The sequence below is a fragment of the Leuciscus leuciscus genome (assembly GCF_965113295.1).
Source record: "Leuciscus leuciscus genome assembly, chromosome: 7".
NCBI lineage: Eukaryota > Metazoa > Chordata > Actinopteri > Cypriniformes > Leuciscidae > Leuciscus > Leuciscus leuciscus.
Genome location: NC_138731.1, coordinates 12,958,699 through 12,984,316, shown reverse-complemented (window position 1 = coordinate 12,984,316; position 25,618 = coordinate 12,958,699).

The window sequence follows — 25,618 nt, the reverse complement described above, 5'->3', positions numbered from 1 at the left end:
AGCGCGCTCCAAAATATGATACATTCAAACGCCATCGCGCTCCAAAATATTAAACATTATGGTTATACATATCTATGTTTGAGCAGATATCCACAAACAGTATTTAACAGGAAACACGGGTCTAAATAGTATAATATTCACCATATATCTAGCAACAGTTCAACTGCAATGTGAAGTTTATGCAACAATACCATAAACTAATAAGTAAGAATTTCTTACCTTACATCTTTCTTGTCTTCAAATCGCGTTCTTCTTCTTCTGGGGGTAAATCCAATGTAAGCTCAGACGTGTCTTCCAAACTCGACGAAAAGCAGAGACTTGTGAAGTTTTTTGGTGTTTTGTGTTTGAGGTAACGAGCGCGTTGGCGTCCCATGTGGAGATTTGCATGTGAATCTCTTTTGCGCGAGTGGGCGTGTCGAATTAAAAAGTAATTAGCAAGCGTTTGAGATACTGGACATCCTGTTGGTTTTATATAAATTACTTAAACAGAGAATATTTGTTTTCAGTTTGAATCCGATCATTTAAAAGTACACACTTAAATGTGTATAAAGGTATATGGCTCATAAATGTGTGAGAAGTATTCGCTGAGTTTTGTTTCAGTTTATAGACGTGCTCAAGAAAAAAAAGTTCACAGCGACGGAGAGGCAGAACGCACACCCTGTTTATTTTCTTTATTTTACAAAAGCACAATGTTTTGATTTGATTGTAAGTGGACACATACAAAAGTAGAAATATCACAGATTATTTTTTTATATTTCTTTTTTCTGTATAACCATAAATGACGGAGTAATTTAAGTTTATGTTGCTGCTACTGTATGTGAAAAAAATCCAGCAAAACGCGTCGGCGCGTTTCTCGACCTCAGAGGGTTAATTATACTTGTAAGTAGGGCCTATATCTCGATAAAAAGATTGAGTACAAGTATAGGCCAAATATACGGTACTTAGATTTTTCTGTCTGTAAGTCAAATATACAAAAAGGGATAGTTCACCCAAAAATGAAAATGCTGCCAATACCCACCCTCAAGTTTTTGCAGTCCTGTATGAATTTCTTTCTTCTGACCACCATTTGCCTCGCGCAGTGCAACACATCTCCTTCGCATAGAGTTGATCAGGTTGTTGATTGTGGCCTGTGGAATGTTGGTCCACTCCTCTTCAATGGCTATGCGAAATTACTGGAAATTGGCAGGACCTGGAACACGCTGTCGTATACGCCGATCCAGAGCATCCCAAACATCCTCAATGGGTGACATGTCCGGTAAGTATGCTGGCCATGCAAGAACTGGGATGTTTTCAGTTTCCAGGAATTGTGTACAGATCCTTGCAACATGGGGCCGTGCATTATCATGATGCAACATGAGGTGATGGTCATGGATGAATGGCACAACAATGGGCCTTAGGATCTCGTCACGGTATCTCTGTGCATTCCAAATGCCATCAATAAAATCCACCTGTGTTCATTGTCCATAACATATACATGCCCATACCATAACCCCACCGCCACCATGGGCCACTTGATCCACAACGTTGACATCTGCAAACCGCTCACCCACATGACGCCATACACACTGTCTGACATCTGCCCTGTACAGTCAAAACCGGGATTCATCCGTGAAGAGAACATGTGGTCTGCGGTTGTGAGGCCGGTTGGATGTACTGCCAAATTCTCTGAAACGCCTTTGGAGACGGCTTATGGTAGAGAAATTAACATTCAATTCACGGGCAACAGCTCTGGTGTACATTCCTGCAGTCAGCATGCCAATTTGTGTGTGATAAAACTGCACATTTTAGAGTGGCCTTTTATTGTGGCCAGCCTAAGGCACACCTGTGCAATAATCATGCCGTCTAATCAGCATCTTGATATGCCACACCTGTGATGTGGATGGATTATCTCGGCAAAGGAGAAGTGCTCACTAACACAGATTTAGACAGATTATAGATTGTACATAGAAAAAGTCTTAGATCAGCTCATAAAAAATGGGGGCAAAAACAAAATTGTTGCGTTTATAATTTTGTTCAGTGTATCTACTTTTTCCCATAACATCGGGTTGTAACAACAACAAACTACTGTACTCTGCAAAAACAACAGACACCCACATTGAGGAGTGCTTGTACGATTTAAAAGTCTAGTTTAAAGTTATAGATCATAACTTCTAGTGAGAAATTGCACAGACACTGAACAAGGATGAAACATTCTAGTGTGCAGGCCTGTGTGCGCACACTATTAAATGGAGTACACTTTGAAAGTATATGGTTTTACGCATGCAATAAGCATTCGTATCAAAACTGAAAGATACTTTGGAGTTTAGGGTTGGGGTTAGGTGTGGACATCCATGCTTTATGTTTTTTAATTTTATTTTTTTATCATGTACGTTTTGGTACGAATCACACTGTTTGAATTTATACAAAATCACCAGATTGTAAAATAGTTACATATTCTCATGAGATCAGTTTGTAGATACTCTATAAAAAGAGAAAACTTTAATAGTTTGGGCTTAGCAGCTTCTATTCGAGATCAATGGTGGGTGGTTTAACAGCAGGACAACAGCGCGAGGAGAGCTGTGTTAATGAAAAAACCTATTCCCTGTCGCGCTGGACAGTCGTGCTGTGTCTGCGGGGCTATAAAGAGACCCAAAGCTCGCTCACAGCACGTATAAAGTCAATGATACACACACGGCAGCACACACACTGGTAAGCAGGCAGCCTTGCACTGGCAGCAGCCCAACTGTTTCCCAGAGATAAGCAGGAGAACTGAGCGCTTCAGGTGCCTCTAATTTAATAAGACGTAGAAAGATGTGCACATCATCACTATCTAATTAAGAATCTGGGCTCTCAACAAACAACAAAAAGTTTCTAAACAAACAGAATGTGGAGTGTTTACAGTGTTACAGTGATGTGATGTGGGTAGCTATTCAATGTCAATCTGATAATACACTACAGAAGTTTATCTAGAAACTGCATTGTAACAATACCTACAGGGTAGCTATTCATGTGGCTGACACTAAGAATTGCACTGAAGAGGATGATGTGTGATGGTCGCAATATAGGTTGTCTATCATACATGGTGTGGGTGAATCACATTTCATTAGATCTTACTTTATTAGAATAAAGATTATACTGATGTGCATGAGTCAATGATCAACTGTACAGTTTAGCATATAAATTATACAAAAATATTGACCACAGAATACCATGTTTGACCAATCAGAATTCAAATATATACTGTAATATAAATAGGAATTTTTACAGAAAAATGGTTTCACTTTATTTTGATGGTCCACTTTGCACTCGAACTGTAAGTAACTTTGCAACTACAAGTCAACTAACTCTCATTAGAGTATTAGTAGACTGTAGTAGACTATTAGGTTAAGGTTAGGTGTTACACCGTGTCTACACCGGACGCGACTATTGTCGCTCAGGTTGCTTGTTGCAAAGCATTTGTCCTTCATGTCAGTACGTCATAAATAGAACTAGCCATCAGTTTACTGTGGGAAATTTGTCGCTTGCATCACGCAGATCCAGTGTAGACAGAATCACTGTTTATAATAAGTTTTATTGTCACGTTGCGTCTCTCACGTCCGGTGTAGACAAGGTGTTAGGGTTTGGGTTTGTAGAATAAGTTCACATATAGTAGCAAAGTTACTTATAGTCAGTACAATGTCTGTTGCAGGACCATCAAAATAAATTGTAAGCAGATATTAAGTCTAGTTATACTCTAATGAGAGTTAGTTGATATGTGGTTGCAAAGTTGCTTAGTAGAATGTCTGAAGTGGACCACTGAATTAAAGTGTTAACAAAAAAACTGGCAGCAGTGGTTGGTAGACAGTACAAATGTAAACATATTTACAGAACAACCTGTACACCTGTACAATTGACAAAAATAAACCGATAAATCCAACAGCACAAATTTGTTTTGCACCTTTAACTGACATATCTCCATAACAAAGATGGTCAAGAGCAAACCACATGAAGAATCAAAGTCAGTTTCTCACGTGTACAGTAGCCTTTCCACAAGCTGAAAAATACTATATATAGAAAGTGCACAGTATCATATACAGAAAAAACAAAGTAACATAGAAGGAACTAAAATAAACATTCATTAACAATATTAGATGTAACATAAAACTCTAAAAACTGATAACAAAACTATTAAGAAATTATTTAAATTTAATTATTTAAATTAAATACCATCAAATGTGAAGTGTCACACAGGGATTTTTTTCGGAATGTCAGTTTATGTTTGTTTTTACCACTGTAAATTATAAGATGTCTATAAAATATTTATTATACTATATGTCTACGTACAAAAAAAAAATAAAAAAAAAAAAAAAAAAAAAAAAAAAAAAAAAAAAAAATATATATATATATATATATATATATATATATATATATATATATATATATATATATATATATATATATATATATATGTAAGGAATAATTGACGACAGGCCGTTGAATTATTAGAAAAATAATGCACACCCGAGGTGGTAATGCGGTCAAGACGCGAAGCGTTACACCTCGGGTGTGCATTATTTTTCTAATAATTCAACGGCCTGAAGTCGGCCTGAAGTCAATTATTCCGCTTATACTACAGTTACCACACCTCGAAACATTGTTCAGATTATGTATTTCAAGACGTTTGTAAAGTTTTTGTCATTAAAACGCTCTTGTATGTAGGACTAATTTCTTACGCATCTAATCCCATGCCTCCGTTGCTAATTCCAAAACGTAATTTCAGAGTTAGTAACGGAGGTTTGAGCCGCTGATAGCAGACTAATGCTGGGGACACACGACTAGCTGACACATTCTCTGACTGTTTTCATCGACTGCAGCAGATTTTAAACACCGACTTTGAACACAGACTGAACGCGCTGAACACGCGTTTGGGCATGATCAGTCATAAGTATCAAATTACATTCATAACCGGCCTTAAAGTGTGTCCCCGGCTTTATGCAGTTATTAATGCAGTTATTAGAGAGAGATGTTGCAATAATGAGACAGAAAAGCATGTGCGTCATTATTATTTTTTATTTATTAATTCAATTCGTTTTAATTAATTCGTTCATTCTTTTTTTTTTTCTATTTTTGACAGATGACAGTAGACTAGCCAAATAAATGAAACACAAAGCCCTTTTAACAAGTAGGCCTATCAATAATTATTTATTTGTTAAATTATCTGCAATAAAAATCCGTGCTGCAGGACTATATCCATTTAGCCTATATTCAGTTTAATTTTCTATTGATTATATAGGACTATATACTTTATTTATTAAAATTAAACTGCATGTTTCCATTGATTGTGAAGCTAGACATTGAAAATTGCAGATCAAGCGCATGGGGCTAAATGTTTTTTCTTGTTAGGGCCCGAGCACCGATGGTGTGAGGACCCTCTTGGAATTGCTCTGTTTATTATTATTATTCTTCTCCGCATTTAATTGCATTTTTGAGGGCCTAAACATGCTCGAAAACTCACGAAACTTTGCACACGCGTCAGAACTGGCGAAAATTTACATCTGATATAGGTTTCAGAATTGGGCGGGGCAAAATGGCTCGATAGCGCCACCTATAAAAGTTCAACGGAGTGCGCCTCCCGCTGTGTTCCACGTACGTGTACGAAATTCGGTACATATGTGTAAGGACCTAATACCTACAAAAAAGTCTCTTGGAGCATAGCTCTAAACACAACAGGAAGTCAGCCATTTTCAACTTCCTCTCTGATTTTTGTGCACTTTTTGCCATTTTCAGGCCTCGTACTTTAACGAACTCCTCCTACAGTTTTAATCTGATCATCTTCAAATTTGGTGAGTGTAATCTTAAGGCCTTTGCGACGTTAAATTGCGAAGATCTTGAGTTTTCGTCGAAGGGCGGGTCCTCGGCGGCCTGACAAATTTTGATGTTTCGCCATGAAACAGGAAGTTGCTGTAACTCAGGCATGGAATGTCCAATCTGCCCCAAACTTCACACTTTTGATAAGCGTTCTGTCCTGAACACATGACCATGCTCATATTCAGTTACAGTCATAGCGCCACCTGCTGGCAACAGGAAGTGACATGTTTAACACTCTTGTGGACTCCTGATAACATATAAAAAAGTGCCAGCAAGTGCTAAACATGCTAACAACTTACTAGAAACATGCTAGCAAACACTTAGCTAAGTGCTAAAGCATGCTATTACTGCAATTAAATAGGAATTTGCTGTAACTCAGGCACGGAATGTCCAGTCTGCCCCAAACTTCACACGTTTGATAAGAGTCATGGCCTGAACACATCTACATGAGAATATTCAGTTATAGTAATAGCGCCACCTACTGGTAACAGGAAGTGTCATGTTTAACACGTTGATGCCGTTCTAGCAACATGTTAAAAATGCCATTGACTTCTAAAAATGCTAGAAACATGTTAAAACATGCTAGCAATACTTAGCTAAGTGCTAAAGCATGCTAATTCAATGAAACAGGATGTTGTTGTTACTCAAGAAGGCAATGTCCAATCTGCGCCAAACTTCACACTTTTGATAAGCGTTCTGTCCTGAACACATGACCATGCTCATATTCAGTTACAGTCATAGCGCCACCTGCTGGCAACAGGAAGTGACATGTTAAACACTGTTGTGGACTCCTGATAACATATAAAAAAGTGCCAGCAAGTGCTAAACATGCTAACAACATACTAGAAACATGTTAGCAAACACTTAGCTAAGTGCTAAAGCATGCTATTGCTGCAAATAAATAGGAAGTTGCTGTAACTAAGGCATGGAATGTCCAATCTGCCCCAAACTTCACACTTTTGATAAGCGTTCTGTCCTGAACACATGACCATGCTCATATTCAGTTATAGTCATAGCGCCACCTGCTGGCAACAGGAAGTGACATGTTTAACACTCTTGTGGACTCCTGATAACATATAAAAAAGTGCCAGCAAGTGCTAAACATGCTAACAACATACTAGAAACATGCTAAAACATGCTAGCAAACACTTAGCTAAGTGCTAAAGCATGCTATTACTGCAATTAAATAGAAATTTGTTGTAACTCAGGCACAGAATGTCCAATCTGCCCCAGACTTCACACGTTTGATAAGAGTCATGGCCTGAACACATCTACATGAGAATATTCAGTTATAGTAATAGCGCCACCTACTGGTAACAGGAAGTGTCATGTTTAACACGTTGATGCCGTTCTAGCAACATGTTAAAAATGCCATTGACTTCTAAAAATGCTAGAAACATGTTAAAACATGCTAGCAATACTTAGCTAAGTGCTAAAGCATGCTAATTCAATGAAACAGGATGTTGTTGTTACTCAAGAAGGCAATGTCCAATCTGCGCCAAACTTCACACTTTTGATAAGCGTTCTGTCCTGAACACATGACCATGCTCATTCAGTTACAGTCATAGCACCACCTGCTGGCAACAGGAAGTGACATGTTAAACACTGTTGTGGACTCCTGATAACATATAAAAAAGTGCCAGCAAGTGCTAAACATGCTAACAACGTACTAGAAACATGTTAGCAAACACTTAGCTAAGTGCTAAAGCATGCTATTGCTGCAATTAAATAGGAATTTGCTGTAACACAGGCATGGAATGTCCAATCTGCTCCAAACTTAATATGTAACATGCAAGAAACATGCTAGCAACACATAGCTAAGTTCTAAAGCATGCTAGAAATGCTAAAGGAAGTTGTTGTAACTTAGGCATACAATGTCCAATCTACCCCAAACTTCACACGTTTGATAATAGTTATCTCCTGAACACAAGTCCATGCTCATATTCAGATATAGTCATAGCGCCGCCTGCTGGCAACAGGAAGTGACGTTTAACACTATTCTGGACTCCTAATAACATATAAAAAAGTGTCACCAACTGCTAAACATGTTAGCAACATACTAGAAACATGCAATCAAATACTTAGCTAAGTGTTAAAGCATCCTATTACTGCAATATGAATTTGCTGTAACTCAGGCATGCAATGTCCAATCTACCCCAAAATTAATATGTAATATGCTAGAAACATCATAAAACCTGCTAGAAATGCTAAAGGAAGTTGTTGTAACTCAAGCATACAATGTTCAATCTGCCCCAAACTTCACATGTTTGATAAAAGTCCTGCACTGAACACATCTACATAGCGATGTTCAGATATAGACATAGCCCCACCTACTGGCAACAGAAACTGACATGGTTAACAAAGTAATGCAGTACTAACCACATAACTATTGTGTACTAAGCATGCTAAAAAACATACTAAACATGCTAGCAACTACTATATATACCTCCTTAAATGCACATTGTCCAACCATGCTCTGTCTTCCTAAAGCCACCGGGTGGCGGCGGCACGGGTGCGAGGGCCCTTTCATCGCTGCTTGCAGCTTTAATTATGAATTGTATTCTATTTTCCGTTATTACAGTTGACTACGCGAAGTGATATGGAACTGTGATGCGGTCAAGACCTGCCTGGGACTACTTTAGCCGTGCGTTTCCCTGAAAATAATGCACACCTTAGAACGTTCTTCAACCAATCAGATTCAAGCATTCAACGGCCCTGTAGTGTAAGTAAGGAATAATTGACGACAGGCCGTTGAATTATTAGAAAAATAATGCACACCCGAGGTGGTAATGCGGTCACGACGCGAAGCGGAGTGGCCGTTACACCTCGGGTGTGCATTATTTTTCTAATAATTCAACGGCCTGAAGTCAATTATTCCGCTTATACTACAGTTACCACACCTCGAAACATTGTTCAGATTATGTATTTCAAGACGTTTGTAAAGTTTTTGTCATTAAAACGCTCTTGAATGTAGGACTAATTTCTTACGCATCTAATCCCATGCCTCCGTTGCTAATTCCAAAACGTAATTTCAGAGTTAGTAACGGAGGTTTGAGCCGCTGATAGCAGACTAATGCTGGGGACACACGACTAGCTGACACAATCTCTGACTGTTTTCATCGACTGCAGCAGATTTTAAACACCGACTTTGAACACAGACTGAACGCGCTGAACACGCGTTTGGGCATGATCAGTCATAAGTATCAAATTACATTCATAACCGGCCTTAAAGTGTGTCCCCGGCTTTATGCAGTTATTAATGCAGTTATTAGAGAGAGATGTTGCAATAATGAGACAGAAAAGCATGTGCGTCATTATTATTTTTTATTTATTAATTCAATTCGTTTTAATTAATTCGTTCATTCTTTTTTTTTTTTTTTTTTTTTGACAGATGACAGTAGACTAGCCAAATAAATGAAACACAAAGCCCTTTTAACAAGTAGGCCTATCAATAATTATTTATTTGTTAAATTATCTGCAATAAAAATCCGTGCTGCAGGACTAGCCTATATCCATTTAGCCTATTCAGTTTAATTTTCTATTGATTATATAGGACTATATACTTTATTTATTAAAATTAAACTGCATGTTTCCATTGATTGTGAAGCTAGACATTGAAAATTGCAGATCAAGCGCATGGGGCTAAATGTTTTTTCTTGTTATGAATTGTATCCTATTTTCCGTTATTACAGTTGACTACGCGAAGTGATATGGAACTGTAATGCGGTCAAGACCTGCCTGGAACTACTTTAGCCGTGCGTTTCCCTGAAAATAATGCACACCTTAGAACGTTCTTCAACCAATCAGATTCAAGCATTCAACGGCCCTGTAGTAGCCTATAAATAACTGCAAGACGCACATATTTTATAGCGCATGGTACATGGTAGTCAGTCATGGTAGTCATTCAGTGCCATAAAGTCAAATGTTTGGCACAATTTCTTTACTATTTTCTACATTTTAGAAAAATAATGTTATCTAAACTATACAACTGCACAAATGCAAGCATGGGAATTATACAGTGACCAAATTGCAATGTATTTGAGTACTGCTCACTAGACATTGACTCAAATGAGCAGCATCCTGAGATGCTTTATATTATAAATAGTATTGAAGTAACTCCCATATGTACTGGAAACCCAATCTCATGCAATGTGTCTGTATCACGCATTGTAGGCCTATTTATTGTGCAAAATTAGTTTTTACAAAAAACAGAACAAAATAAAGGGATAACTGATTTAACTAATTTCAAACATTTAAGCAAGCCAAACAATTTTGAATAAAAATCAGTTATCAAGTCAATGTTGAAAGTTTTAAAATATGCATATCTGATATTATCCCGACATTACAGTTGGGATTTCTCATCAGTGGAGTGATATCATCATGTAATGGAGAGCCTGTAAAGAGAGTCAAAGAGATGCTTTGATAGCTTTAGAGAGTTGAAATCTTGATTAATCTGAGCCGTGGAGATTTCAGAGCAGACTAATGAAAAAAAATCTAATTCAAACCAATGGGAGACTATAGGGCTGCTATCTCCCTGGGTTTGTTTTTGGTGTGCTATTATATTCTACCCTGCAAAAAAAGAGAGCTGTTCATCAGGTGTTTCAGCTCTGGGTTCATGGCAGGCCAGCTCTACAGGCTCATTAAAGCTTGGAGCAGGTGCACTTTCATGAGTGAATATTATAATGCAATGTCAGTCAGAGAGCAGGTTAGTGTGGCCGCTGTATACCGACGGCAGAGAGACCGTCTCTCTTTCAGAGCACCCACTGTACGCCATTAATTATTTCCATGGCTACAGCAAATCACAGGAGAAGCTAGTCAGCTCAGATCCCATTAAAAGTTTTACATAAACCCCCTTTAAACATTTAACGACAAGCCAACTCTGTGCTGGAAATATGACTGTTTATATGAAGAGCAACGGTGAAAGATAGCAAAAGATATAATCAATTCCTCTGTCAGAAAATGTTTGCACAAAGTAAATCATGCTGAGTTTTAAGTTCAAGTATATATTTTTTAGTATACCTGATGTAGTAAGTATACTACTAGCCTCGGGCCGGTGCTCTGGATGAGTACAGGCAAAGGGCAGGAAACCAGGGGAAACAACTGAATTCCCCAGGTAATCCCCAGCTGAATTACCTAGGGTTTTTTTTGTTTTTTTGGACAAACGCCATGGTTCACAAGAAGAGATCACTTCAAAATGTGCTGTTTAAATCATTTTGACCACTGCGGAGCACAGTACAATAACTTTTGCACTTCACTGTAATTTGCATCCATTTTAAAGATGTACACTTTTAATAATGAAATGCTGGAAATTTTATAAGAACATTTCATCACCGCTCCACCTCAGCAAGGTGAACAAAATGGAGAAAGAGAAAAAAGCACGTAAACATTTGAAATGGGCCGTTATTGTGTCAGCAATATGCTATGCAATACAATTTTAAAATATGAATTAAATACAATAATATACAAAATATAAACCAAGCGGCTTTATATATCATTTCCATAGGCTATTTTTTAAATTACATCCATTATTTTTTAGATAAAATGCAAGCAGTCTAGCTGCCTATTTTTAAAGTGGAGATTTAAATAATTAAATAATAGGACATTATTTTCCAGTTATTAAATTAAATATAAATGTATTATTCTTATTCCAAGCATATGACATTCATATAGGCTACAACAGACAATCATGGGAGTGACCACGTGAACAACAACAGCGTGTTCCTGGGTTTGTAGGATCACAGAACTCACTCCTCCACCGTGAATATATCACCATCCGAATGCATGAGTTTTATCACTGAGGAGCCATGCACATTTATTTTTACAGACGTCCACATGAGAACCAATTACCATCCAAACAGGGTTAAAGTGTAACTTTGTAATTCACCTAGTTTAAAGCATCTGTGTTGTAGGTTTTCACTGCATGTTCTCACCCAGTTTCAGCCACCCACATCCACACAGGCCAGTTACTGCCCCCAGCTGGACACAGACTCTCAGGACACTTAGAATCCTAAACATTGATCCATAAAGTCTATATATTACCAAAACGAGCATAAATAAATACATGAATGAATTTGTGGAATGAATAGTTTATATTCTCATACTTAGCACATAGGTGGAATTAAAGATTTTAATGCCACATTACGCTTTCAGATCAATTTAGATTCCTGCTCCTCTTCTTCAGCTCGCACAGCGAAACATCCACATACTGTCATCCTCATTAATCAATTATGGATGCTTTCTGCCAAACCAAATGATGGCAGCCATTTGTTTTTTCCTCTCGAGGCCCCAGACAGTGTTTTAGGGTGTCCCAGTTTTGAGAGAGAGAGAGAGAGAGAGAGAGAGAGAGAGAGAGAGAAGCCTGTTTCATTTGGTCTTCACTCAGTTCAATAAGTAATAGGCTATTATGTAGTTTTTCCAGCAAACTCTGTTTAATAACCACTTTGAATAGTAAAAAAAAAAAATGTTGGAAGATTTGGAAAAATATTATTCATTACACTCATATCGATAAAGTTCTTTGAACTGCATTAAATTCAGTAGAGATTTTTAGAAATTAAATCACAATACTCAAAGCTGCTTTACAGAAAATCATGATGTTAGTGTATATATCTTCATGTCTTATTGTTGCATTTAGCATTAAATTGCATTATAGCTGGGCAATAATATAGTTTGGCAATGAACAATCAAGCATTTGACATTTGCTATATAGTATATAAATTTACATATAAACGCTGGACATGCTTATATATTCAAGTTTATATACGTGTTATATATACAGTATATATATATATAGCAAATCTCAACTGCTTGATTGTTTATATTATCAAAATTATATTATTGCCCACCTCTTTATGTAAACTTGGATAAGAATGTCCAGCTTTATCCGGCTATATAATTGATATACTGTATAGCAAAAAGTCAAATGCTTGATTGTTCATTGCCAATGCCAAGTGGATGCTGCACACTGGTGGTGGTTGAGGAGAGATCCCCAGATATGATTGTAAAGCGCTTTGGGTGTACAGTAGTACACATGAAAGCGCTATATAAATGCCTCATTCTATTCTATTCTATTCTAAATGTAAACACTATTATTGCCCAGCTGTAATCTGCTAAATGCAACTATAAGATATGAATATCACTTGGTAAAAAAAAACAAAAAACAAAAAACAAAAAAACAATCCACATATTACAACTTAAAACTTAAAACTACCATCCAGTCCTGGGTGTTTATCTGCCTATATGGCCCAAGACACTGAGATGAACTCCAGCATTCCCGCGACCCTTCATAGGACAAGCTGTTTGGTAAATGTATGAATGCTATGAGTGATTTTGTGGGTGTTGCTGCAGTTGCTGGAGTGATGTATTCGGTTGCTAAGGTGTTGCGTGAGTTGCTAGGCCAATGCTTACTGCCCAGTCTACATTCTGGTAGTTCTCTTACGAGAGGTTCTCTCGTATTGCGTAAGTTGCTTACACTACGGGTAAAGTCATCTTTTCTCGAGATATGAAGCCAAAAAATTATCCTTAATTTTTGTATTTATTGTCAACGCAGTGCAGCAGCTAGCCCTCATGCGTCACAGCCCGCCAGAATGGGGGTGGCTTAGCGTATAAAAGGACGGGCTTGGGGGCTGCTTACCTGATTTTTCATCTCTTCAGCGAAGCTCTCAAGACATGATGACGCTGGATCTTTGAGAGAAGCCGCCGCCGTCGAAGCAAGCAACAGTGCAAGCAGAGGACAGCGCCCGAGGAAGCCGGATGATTCTTCGCCGCCTTCAGCCATCCGTGCCTGCTACGCTATCCGGCGTCATATCCTTGTTCTGCTGTGTGTGTTCGCCGCTACGACACACACTCTCTCTTCTTCTAAAAGAGAAATTTCCAACGAGGCGTTGTTTCAAATGCCTCGCACCACTCGCTCCCCGCTCTCTCTCCCCCTGTTCGAGAACCTCCATTTCTCACACATTTCTCAGTCCCCTCTTAAGTTCAGGCGACTGGAAATATCAATATTGCAGTAAACGAGCCTGTTACAATACATGCACGCCTGCAAACAAACGCCGTCACAAGACATGATGATAGTCACTCTGACTATTCGCCTATTACGACCCCTCTTCCCGTGAGCGGCGCAAACTGCGCCGTTCACAAGGGATGTCAGAGCGGACGGTCACGAGCAATGTTCAGCGTGCCTCACTCACCGGCGAAAGGAGGAGAGAGAGTTTTTTTTGTCCCGCCGAGGCCGGACCAACCTCCAATTCTCACACATTTCTCAGTCCCCTCTTAAGTTCAGGTGGCTGGAAATATTAATATTGCAGTAAACAAGCCTGTTACAATACATGCACGCCTGCAAACAAACACCGACACAAAACATGATGACGCTCTCTTATATGCTCGCGCTAGCTGAAAGCTTATGTGTTTTCCCTCTGTGGCTCAGTGGCGAAATCTTAGGCTTTCGCGCCAGAGAATCCTGGCTCTGGCGGCAGATAAAAATTATGCTGTTCGCTTCTCCGAGCTCATGGCCAGCTTTCTTACATACAGAAAGCGAACCCGCCTCTCGCACCCTCCCGCTCAGAGGATGGTGCTCGAGTATTTATGAGCGTCTAAACATATGAGCCTTCAAAGCATTTCGCTCTGTCAGTCCCCTTAAAAGGGCGACTGCAGATGTGTATTTTGCAGCCAACGAGCACGTTGTACAACCCGCTCGCCTGCACCGTTTTTACGGCAACCCAGAGAAATCTCATAAGAGTACAATTCTGGTTATCCGGCTCACGCCGATGGTGTCTTGAGTGTAGAAAATGTGCCCGCTTCCCAGTGTTCACCCCTACACACAAGCACGGTTCCCCCTGTGTCATTCTTTCACAGAGCCCACTCTCATAAAGCTGGCGCACGCCGCTCGAGTGTTGAATGTAGGAAAAGTGCCCATACCTACTCACTGCCCGCTCTGTCACACGGTTATGCCAGGGGACAGAACCCTTAAAGCTGCCGCATACCGGTCATGTTGCTAACGTAAGCTCTGTGCCCACTCACGAGCGCTCACACTTACTGTTTAACACTTTACCCCCGGCGCAAATACGCCCGAGGGACTGGTTTATTTCTCTCGATCTGAAAGACGCATACTTTTAGATTCAGATATTACCCCGTCACAGGCCATTCTTGAGATTAGCCTTCGACGGTCAGGTATATCAATACACCGTCCTTCCGTTCGGCCTGTCTTTGGCACCCCGTACATTCACGAAGTGCATGGGCTGGGCTGTATGGCTTCAGCTGCAGCAGTGCTTCAGCTGGGTTTACTGCATATGCGCCCGCTACAATGCTGGCTGAACGCTCAAGTGCCTCACCGAGCCTGGGCTTCCGGCGGCTTGCGAATCGGAGTGACTCAGGGCTGCGTTTCAGCTCTGGAGCCCTGGATAGCGGCCGAATGGTACCTGTGTTGTACCGAGTTGTCTCGTACCGAAAGGTTATCTCGCCAGATGTTTCCAACCTAGGTTGGGGCGCTCTTTTCGAGGGCAGACCGGTCTTTGGCCTCTGGTCAGACCGGGAGAAACCCCTTCACATAAACTGTCTGGAGATGATAGCGGTCGAGAACACACTGAAGCACTTCCTCCCATACCTGCGGGGTCACCACGTACTGGTCCGCACGGACAACATGTCTGTGGTGTCCTACATGAACCACCAGGGCGGTGTCAGATCCAGAAATCTCTGCATTCTGGCGGAACGCCTCCTCGTTTGGGCTCAGCACTCACTGCGCTCGCTGAGAGCCGTGCCTGGCCACCTGAACGATGGTCCAGACAGACAGTTCCCCCGGGAGAATGGTCCCTGCATTCTCAGATAGTCCAGTTACTGTGGCGCCTTTTCGGCAAAGCGAAAATCGACCTCTTTGCGTCGAAAGACAACGCTCATTGCCCAAGGTTCTTTTCAAAGAGCGAGGACGCTCTGGCCCAAGCCTGGCCCAGCTGCCCGCTGTACGCTTTCCCTCCGATCTCACTGTTACCACAGGTAATCAGGAGAATCAGGGAAGCGCGCCACTCGGTGCTCCTCATAGCCCCGTGATGGGAGAACCAAGTCTGGTTCCCAGAGCTGATGCGGCTGTCAGACTTAGCCCCATGGCCAATTCCGGTGAGAAAAGATCTCCTCTCTCAAGCCGGCGGTTCGATTTGGCATCCTCATCCAGAGCGCTGGTCTCTGCATGCATGGATAATCAACGGATACCCGTTGCCTTGCCAGAAGGGGTTGTGAACACGATCAAGCAGTCTAGAGCTCCTTCTACGAGGAGGCTATACGCGTCTAAATGGTCTGTGTTTACCAAATGGTGCGCCGACAAAGATCTAGACCCACAAACTTGTAGGGTCTCGTGGGTGCTTTGCTTCCTTCAAGAGCTGCTGGAAATGGGCAGGTCCCCCTCCACGCTCAAAGTATATGTTGCGGCTATCGCAGCGTTCGCAGAGTCGACGCGCGGCCAGTCAATAGGAAGGAACGAGCTCATCATCCGCTTCCTTAGAGGAGCCAGGAGGATGAATCCCCCACGGCCCCCGTCGGTTCCTATTTGGGATCTTTCTTTGGTCCTGGAGGCCCTGAAAACGCATCCCTTTGAACCGTTAAAGACAGTGGATCTGAAATACCTTTCGCTCAAAACCGTTTTTCTGATAGCCCCGTCATCAGTCAAACGCATGGGTGGCTTACACGTGTTATCTGTTAACGCCGCGTGACTCGAGTTCGGACCTAATGACTCTAAAGTCATTCTCAAACCGAGACATGGTTATGTCCCCAAGGTGATTGGCACTCCCTTCAGAGCGCAGGTCATCCGGTAGCGAGGTCGACGGTAAACTCCTTTGCCCCGTCAGGGCATTGAGAGCTTACGTCACGCACTCCGCCGCCTTCAGGCGCTCAGAGCAGCTCTTTGTTTTGTTTGGTGGGCGCACCAAGGGTCTCGCCGCCTCGAAACACAGTCTGTCCAGATGGATAGTGGACGCTATAGCGGCAGCATACGCGTCTAAAGTCCTGCAGTGCCCTCTGGGCGTCAGGGCTCATTCCACCAGAGGCATGGCCTCATCGTGGGCTTGGTCCATCGGGATTTCTATTCATGACATTTGTATGGCGGCAGGCTTGCCTCCCCCTCTACATTTGTTAGGTTCTATAACCTGGAAGTCGTGTGTATGTTCTGCCCAGATAGCTTGTGTGCAGACTACCTTCACTTCATTTAGCTCTCCTGGTTGAGCTGTACTATAAAGGGTTGATATTTTCTCAGTACAGACCGGCTGCGCCGCTTATGTACATGTGGTCTTATGTACATGTGCTGGCCCATTTATCTGTGTCCCCCGGGCGTTTCACCTGGGACTTACGTGGTGGATGCTTGGCACGCACAGCGTAGCGTAAGCAACTTACGCAATACGAGCTGATCTCGCTTCAGTCGATGAAAACCAGGTAAGCAGCCCCCGAGCCCGTCCTTTTATACGCTAAGCCACCCCCATTCTGGCGGGCTGTGACGCGTGAGGGCGTGACGTCACGCAGGGCTCAGTGGTAGGCTGCTGCAGTTGCCGCAGGGCAGCCAATGAGCGCGCTAGATAGCTTGCTCTAGGTCTGCTAGCTGCTGCACTGCGTTGACAATAAATACAAAAATTAAGGATAATTTTTTGGCTTCATATCTTGAGAAAAGATGACTTTACCCGTAGCGTAAGCAACTTACGCAATAATCGTTCCCTCTTCTAGAGAGAACCGAGGTTACGTTAGGTAACCGGGTACGTTTTCTGGTATTGTCTAACTCTAAAGGATTTATTTTTTTATGTTTTTATGCTGGTTAAATACTGTATATCTGACTTTAAAAAGAAATAGCACACCCCTCCTAAACAAGCCACATGATTTATGGTTTCATTCATGTCTGAATAATAAAAGCAATTTCCTCGCTAGTGTTTAAAATTTAGGGTTAAGGGCTACATATGAGCAATAACACCAATGATAATAAAACTACATCTTGATTCTACCATAGAGAGACAGAATGTGAGACATAGGCAAAGAGAGACAGTACGCTTGCTGATTTATATTCATGAAATCAGGCATCTTTAGAGAGGCAGAGGTAGGGAGTCTGTCCATCTCTCTCCCCATAATCAGCTTCTTTGTGTTGGGCTTGAATGAGCTGAAATCACTGCATACAGAGACACAATCAGAAAGACATATTTAGACACGTCCAACCACAGCTGTGCTTTACCTGGACAGAGAACAGACTGACAGAGATGAGACGAGAGAGATATTAAAATGAGGAATTGAACGAACATACTTTCACACCTGTGACATTGTTATGAAATGAACAATGGCTATGAATTGTTACACTATTTTTCTAGCAAAACTCATGGGAGAATGTTATACACACACCGCATTTGTGTTAATTGTGTGTTGTGCTCTTGTTGTGAATAATTTATTGGTGCACATTGTTCTAAACAACAAATATTTAGAACAATGTGCACTTTACTTTTCTGCTGACATCACCAGCACCTCCCCTTCAACCACCTATCATATAAAGACCGCTTTTCACTTTTCATAAATAAATGACATGCCTTTCAAAATGATTAAATATAAAATAATTTAGCTTTAAGCAAAAAATAATAATTGTTGTCTGAAGCATGTTCCAATAAAGTATATAAGAATAAAAAACAAAACAAAATTAGATAGATAGATAGATAGATAGATAGATAGATAGATAGATAGATAGATAGATAGATAGATAGATTTCACTACTGTGTATCTGTCAATTTTTTTTAAATCATTTAATTTGGAATTAATCCTAATTGATCCTAATGTGAAATCAAATAAAATCCTCCTGAATATTCTGAAAATCTGAAAAGATTACATTTGATTCTTTGAAATCTTTTTCTTTTCTTTTATGTTTTTTTTGTTTTGTTTTTTGGAGCATTGTCTATTTGCAATGGAGTCTTAATACTTGACAAACACAAGAAGAACCATAGGAGCTTTGAAATCCTGAAATATTTTGCTTAAATTGTTATACAGGTTAATTTATTCTTTTGTTAATCTTAATAGTTCTATTTTGCGCTGTGTGTTCTATATATAATTTATGTTTTGTTGTAGAATTCTCTAAGGAAATCATAGGAAACCCTTTGGGATTACATCCAAATTATGGTACAAAAAATTAACCCTGTTCACATTATGTTTTTTGGGGGTCTGATGAGCTGATTATCTCTCTTCCCCAACAGACCGTGCAAACTCCTCCTTATTACCGTCAGGGGCTCAGGTGAGAGATAACACACTCTATTTATAAATAAAGCAGAGCATTAGTGTTTTTGTGTGTGGGCATGTGTATGTGTTAATGTGATTTTGTTCATTTTGGCATGCACCAGTATGTTTCTGTGTGTGAGTGAGGGAGAATTCTCTCTCAAGCACACAGGACTGACATAAGTGTCTGAACACCCATTCTTACACAACATCTGCTCACAAAACCTTCAGACAATCATGTTGTCGCTCACCGCAGAGAATAATGTGGCACTGTTAATGTCACGTTCACTTTTGAAAATGCCATAGATCGAAGTCAAATGCTGTCTGGAGCTGTGTGCTTGTTAATGAGCATGTGTTGTGTGTACGAGCGTGTTCTAATGAGTGGCAGATTGAGTGTGTGTTGCAGATGTACAGGGCCGCAGCAGTGGTGAGCCTCTCTACACCCACCCAGCTGATTTTCAGACAGCTTTGAAGTCGGCCTTACCTCCAGAATCCACTGATGACACCCAATTACATGAAAATTGCTCCCTGTTCCCTAAATGATCTCAGTGTCCCTGTCTCGTAATGATGTTTGCGAACACCAAATGAAACATTTTCAAGAAAACTTCTGTGACTTGCTGTTTGATATGCTAGAAATAGCAGTTTTATATGTTAATGATACTTAGAGATCAAACAGCAAAGAAATATACCTTGATGTGAATGTCATTTGAATATATAATGGGGGGAAAAGCAATAATGAAAATAAAAAAAACTGAGTAAGAGGGATGCAAATAACAGGGCAGCACGGCAAAATATGATTTTCTTATAGTTTAGAAAGTTCGGAATAAGTCCGATTTTTTATTTTTTTTTATGAAAGAAGTCTCTTGCTCACCAAGGCTGAATTTATTTGATAAAAAATACAGTAAAACAGTGTAATATTGTGAAATATTATTGCAGTTTAGAATAACTGTCACCTTTTTACAAAGTTAGAGTCACCTTTATAGAGGTAATTTATACAGATTGTTTCAAAACAGCTTTAATCAGTGATTAAGTAAGGGATACATGGTTGTTGTCACAGAATAAACCCAGACTGTCATGGGCCTTTTGCAGCAGAGATGAAACTTGATCTAAGTGCAGCAGTCTTTATTGATAACAAAATCAAACTAACAGAAATACTCAAAAATTCAAAAACATGAACAGAACAACCAGTTAATAGTAATGATGACAGACAACTGAACAGGATTAAACACAGGGCTTAAATGCACAGCAAACAAGAGATGGCTAATTAACTAGACACACCTGAACAGAACTAACTCAGTCAGTAACCAAGGAGACAAACAGGCAGGGGACAGAAGAAGACTTAACTAATTAACAACCTAGAAGATATTCAAAGAAACTCAGACACGAACGGAACAGAGGCCCGTTTCAGAAGGGAGGTTTAGTGAAAACTAGTGAGTATGTTAAGCCTTAAATGAGGGAAACTCTGGGTTCCTTCGCAAAGATATTTGCATTACCCCACAAAACCTATAGAGAGCCTAAGTCCCTCCCCTCCGCTTCCGGCTCATGAGACCTTATTTCGGAAAAAATATGCATCAACTTATCTTTTTATTCCGTCTGAAATGTGCCCTGAATTACACATATGATGTTTGTCAATTTAAAAGATAATTATGAAAGTCAAGAAAGTCGCAGTTTGTCATAAAACAGAAGAGTAACATTTAGTTTTATGTGAAAATCGCTCAATGAACTACATCTCTCGTCTCGCACTATGTACGTCACCAACATGCTCGTATGTGTGCAGTCTGGTACAAAACACTCAGGCATGACAGCGTAACGTTACGATTATAACGTAAGACTACAGAAAAAATGACAGACGTTAGCTTCAGTAAAGTTAGCTTCATTCATTTAGAGAAAAGGTATGACGTCACATGTGCGCCTTTTGGGTTTGTAGTCTTTGTAATGACGTATTTTCACAGTCTTATACCTCAACAGTTTTACATCAAACTGCGACTTTCTTGACTTTAAAATGCATCTTTTAAATTGACAAACATCATATGTGTAATTCAGGGCACAATTCAAACGAGATCAAAATATTTGTTGTCTCTCGCCATTGACTACCATACAATATTTTTCCGAAATAAGGTCCCATGGTGGTCAACCGGAAGGGGAGGGACTTAGGCTCTCTATTGTGAGCTCGTACAAACACTTCCTGTTTAATGTCCCGTTTAACTAGAACTCAAATATAAAGAAATGTGGTCAGTGCTTAGTTCAAGGAGTTCAGTAAAGTTGGCAATATATTCACAGATTCGAACTTCCCGTATCAATAACTTGTGAGCTAAACGTTGTTAAAACACAAATGACACCTATTTCCAATCATAGTAACGTGACAATGAGCTACAATCCAATTTTCCTCAAAACGAGCTTTATAATATACTGTAAATGAGTTTAGCTCACGAGTTATTGAACGCAAAAGATTTGAAAAAAATGTTTTTCTCCCATACACATTTTTTTGGTAGTAGTACAGTAGTAAGCTAACAAGCATGTAACAGTACAATTCATTCTGCCTCAGCATCACATTTTCTTGTTGGGTCCAGTCCGAGGACTTTGCCCACATCACAGGCAATGTTGTTTCTTGCCAGGCAAAGGAAAAACCCTCTGGTATGCCAGATCCAGCCATGACAGTATTTTCCACACCTGGCTCTTTCTCGTCCTCATCCTCGTCCTCCTTGTTCACCTCTAACACATACTCTTTCTCCTCTCCCTCTTATTAAATTGTTTCCATCCATTGTTAGTATCAATGGTTTGATCTGGTGAGTATCATTGTTTGAGTATCATTTGGTCACATCATTAGAAATAAGTGTGAACAATTTTGAGTCATTGTGTGTAAATGATGACAACTGTGTTGTAGTTGTTTTTTGTTTTTGTTTTTTGACTGCCTGCCTGTGTTTAGCGTTTTGAAACATAAGTGCATCACACTGCCGTTCATCTTCAAGATCTCCTCTTCCCCCTGGTAACACAACAAAACCTCTGTTAACTTACTATCAATCATCCAGAACCTGCGATTTTGACATACTCACCTGATTGTCTTTTCTGTACCTCTGTTGATAAAAACACTGCTGTGCTTTGAAACTAACATCTGTCTCTGAGTCTGATGTTCCCTGACAGAAGACCAGACCATGAAGTATGAACCCAGAAGACCAGAATCTCTTTAAGGAGATCTTCAATTCAAGTTGGTGAGTTCTCTCCACTCCAGCAACGATCACTTCACCCGTAGCTGCACCAAGCATTTGTGCATTTGTTGTCCCATGGTCAACCTGGTGTCCTACTCTGGCTCGGCAGAGGACTGCAATGGATTCTTACAGAAGAAGAGAGAGCAAAGATCTCCTTCATCCTCTCCTTGATGATGAGGCATTAGCTAAAATTCCAATTCAGAGAGGCCTTCAGTCAACCCATAAGGGACTCTTAAGTTGGTGAGCAATTATACCATTTACGTCAAGGCAACAGTTCAATCAATGACTATGCTTTGAGGTTTCGTACCCTAGCTGCAGCCATTGGATGGAATGAGCAATCACATCGCACCACCTACCGTATGGAGCCAGCTCTGAGGCTGCATCTCTTGGCTTACAATGACTCCATTGGGCTTGGGCATTTCATTCGACTGTCCATCCAAGTTGCCAACTGAGTTCGAAATTGTATGGAAGACTGACAGTGCCACCAGTCCTCCTTATACCATTGCCACCCAGAGTTTAACAGCACACCAGAGCCAGGTCACAAGCCGATCCAAATTGATCATGCTGACTTCCCCGGCTGAGTGGCAATGACGGCTTACCCAGAGGCTCTGTTTGTACTGTGGCGTTGGAGGACTTTATTCTGACATGTCCAGTTCGACTTCCTCGTCCCGTGGTGAGTTTCGTTTACAGTCGAAATGTTAAATCTACTCCATTCACCACTATTGTCCACCTTATTGCCTCTGGTTTTTCTACTCCAGTTATGGCCCTCATCCACTCAGGCTCAGTCGACAACTTCATATCAGGAGACCTCTGTCGCCAACTGAATCTCAAGAAAAGGTCTATTGAAACCACCTATCAAGTCCAGTCAGTAACTGGAAAACCGCTTAGTCTGGCCATATTCGTTTTCGTGTGGGACCTCTACAGCTACAAGTAGGCCAGCTGCATGTTGAATCCATTCATTTCCTGGTTCTGCCCATGGCTCGTTACCCATAATCCCATCCTGTCCTTGAGAAGTCCTAAAGTGGGGCGATTAATTCTTTCCTTGCTGTTTACCTGTCCTTCCTAAGCCATCTCCTCTCCAACCCAGAGTTATCTCCCTAAAGTCCATGTTTAGGGAGATACAATTTTCAAAAACATATATTCTGGGGGAAAAACGTGCCCGAATGGACCGGCAGGATGAACACATAGGTGAACACTGAACACTGGTCGGGCAATACAGGCTCTGGTAACGCAGGTGTCCGAGCTCACCTCTCAACTTCAACAACTGAGAGTTCCCACTGCACCACCCCCGCCGCCCGTTCCCCAAGATCCACCCAACATCAACCAGCAGGAGCCGCGCATTCCCACACGAGAGAGGTATTCCGGCGAGCCGAACCTCTACAGAACCTTTTTGACCAAGTGTTCCATCTTCTTCTCTCTCCAGCCTGTGACCTTCGCTTCTGAGCAGTCTAAAGTTGCATTGGTGATGACCTTGCTCTCTGGACTCACGGCTCTGTGGGGAACGGCGGTGTGGGAGAACCAACATCCCTGCTTTTCCTCGTTCCATGCACTCAGGGAGGAGATAAGACGGGTGTTTGACCGTGCGGTAGAAACTCGCCGACCTTCCTCAGGACAACAGAACCGTCTCCGATTATTCCATCGAATTCCGCACTCTAACGGCCGAGTGCATATGGAACGAGGAGGCGCAGTGGGACATGTTCCTGCATGGGTTGGCTGACCGTGTTCAATGAGATCTATACACTGGAACTACCCAGGAATCTCAACGGACTTATCGAACTGGCCTTGCGCGTGGATATGCATCTACAGCAAAGAGAGAACCGATCACACCAGGCTCTGGTGCACGAATTCCCTGAGTATCCCAGTTTCAGGAGTGAGAACACGGTCAGCCCACCGATTGATCCCAAACCCATGCAGGTAGGTCGAGCTCGGCTTTCCCGGGAGGAGAGGGAAGGTCGGAGAGCGAGGGGACTTTGCATCTACTGCGGCAAGGCTGGACACTTTCTTGTGGCCTGTCCATAAAAGACCAAGCCCGGCAGTAGGACGGAGATTACGGTCAGCCCACCGATTGATCCCAAACCCATGCAGGTAGGTCGAGCTCGGCTTTCCCGGGAGGAGAGGGAAGGTCGGAGAGCGAGGGGACTTTGCATCTACTGCGGCAAGGCTGGACACTTTCTTGTGGCCTGTCCATAAAAGACCAAGCCCGGCAGTAGGACGGAGATTACTGTGGGCTATCCATGACCAAATCCTCGTCTACCACTCTCCTCCCGGTAAGACTGCAATGGGCAGACCGTTTCCACAGCTGTCAGGCACTGGTGGTTTCGGGAGCTGGGGGCAATCTGAGGGACTGTTCGTGGCTCGACAACTTCAAATCCCCATCACATCCCTGGAACACGTCATCTCCATCAACGCACTAAATGGACAAGAACTTCCGGGTATCACTCACTCCACTGGTCTCCTCACCCTCACTACCTCAGGCAACCACACTGAAAAAAACTCCTTCCTGCTCACCAAATCACCTCTGGTTCCCATTGTTCTGGGGCAGCCGTGGCTGGTTAAGCACGAGCCCAAGATAGAGTGGGGTCAGAACTCTGTCTCGGCCTGGAGAGTTCATTGTTATGCCTCATGTCTCATGTCTGCCTGTTCGTCTGTCTCTCGTTCTGTGTTGCAGGAGGAACCAGTGAACCTGTCAAATGTGCCACAGGAGTATCTCGACCTGAAGGAAGTGTTCAGTAAGTCCCGGGCTGCTTCTCTCCCTCTGCACCGTCCCTTTGACTGTGCCATAGATTTACTGTCAGGTACGTCTCCGCCAAAGGGGAAATAATATTTGCTTTCTGTTCCAGAAAGTGAGGTCATGGAGAACTATATTTCTGATTCTCTGGCAGCCGGGATCATTCGTCCTTCTTCGTCTCCGGGCGCGGTATTTTCTTCTTCTCTCCAGGAACACGTTTAACACGTCAGGCGAGTGCTCCAGAGGTTGCTCGAGAATGGGCTTTTTGTCAAGGCGGAGAAGTGCGCGTTTCATGCACAGTCAGTTCCGTTTTTGGGGTACATCGTCTCATTCGAGGGAGTGCGCATGGATCCTGACAAGGTTAAGGCTGTGGAAGATTGGCCAATTCCAGATTCCCGTAAGGCCCTGCAGAGGTTCCTGGGATTCGCCAATTTTTACCGACGTTTTATTCGTAATTTCAGCCAACTAGCCGCTCCTCTGACTGCCTTGACTTCCAAAGGAACGGCGTTTAGGTGGTCTAATGCTGTGGAAGCAGCATTTACCAACCTCAAGAGCCACTTCGTTTCAGCTCCCATTCTCGTAGCCCCTGATCCTTCACGTGAGTTCGTGGTGGAGGTCGATGCATCAGAGGTATAGGTAGGCACAGTACTTT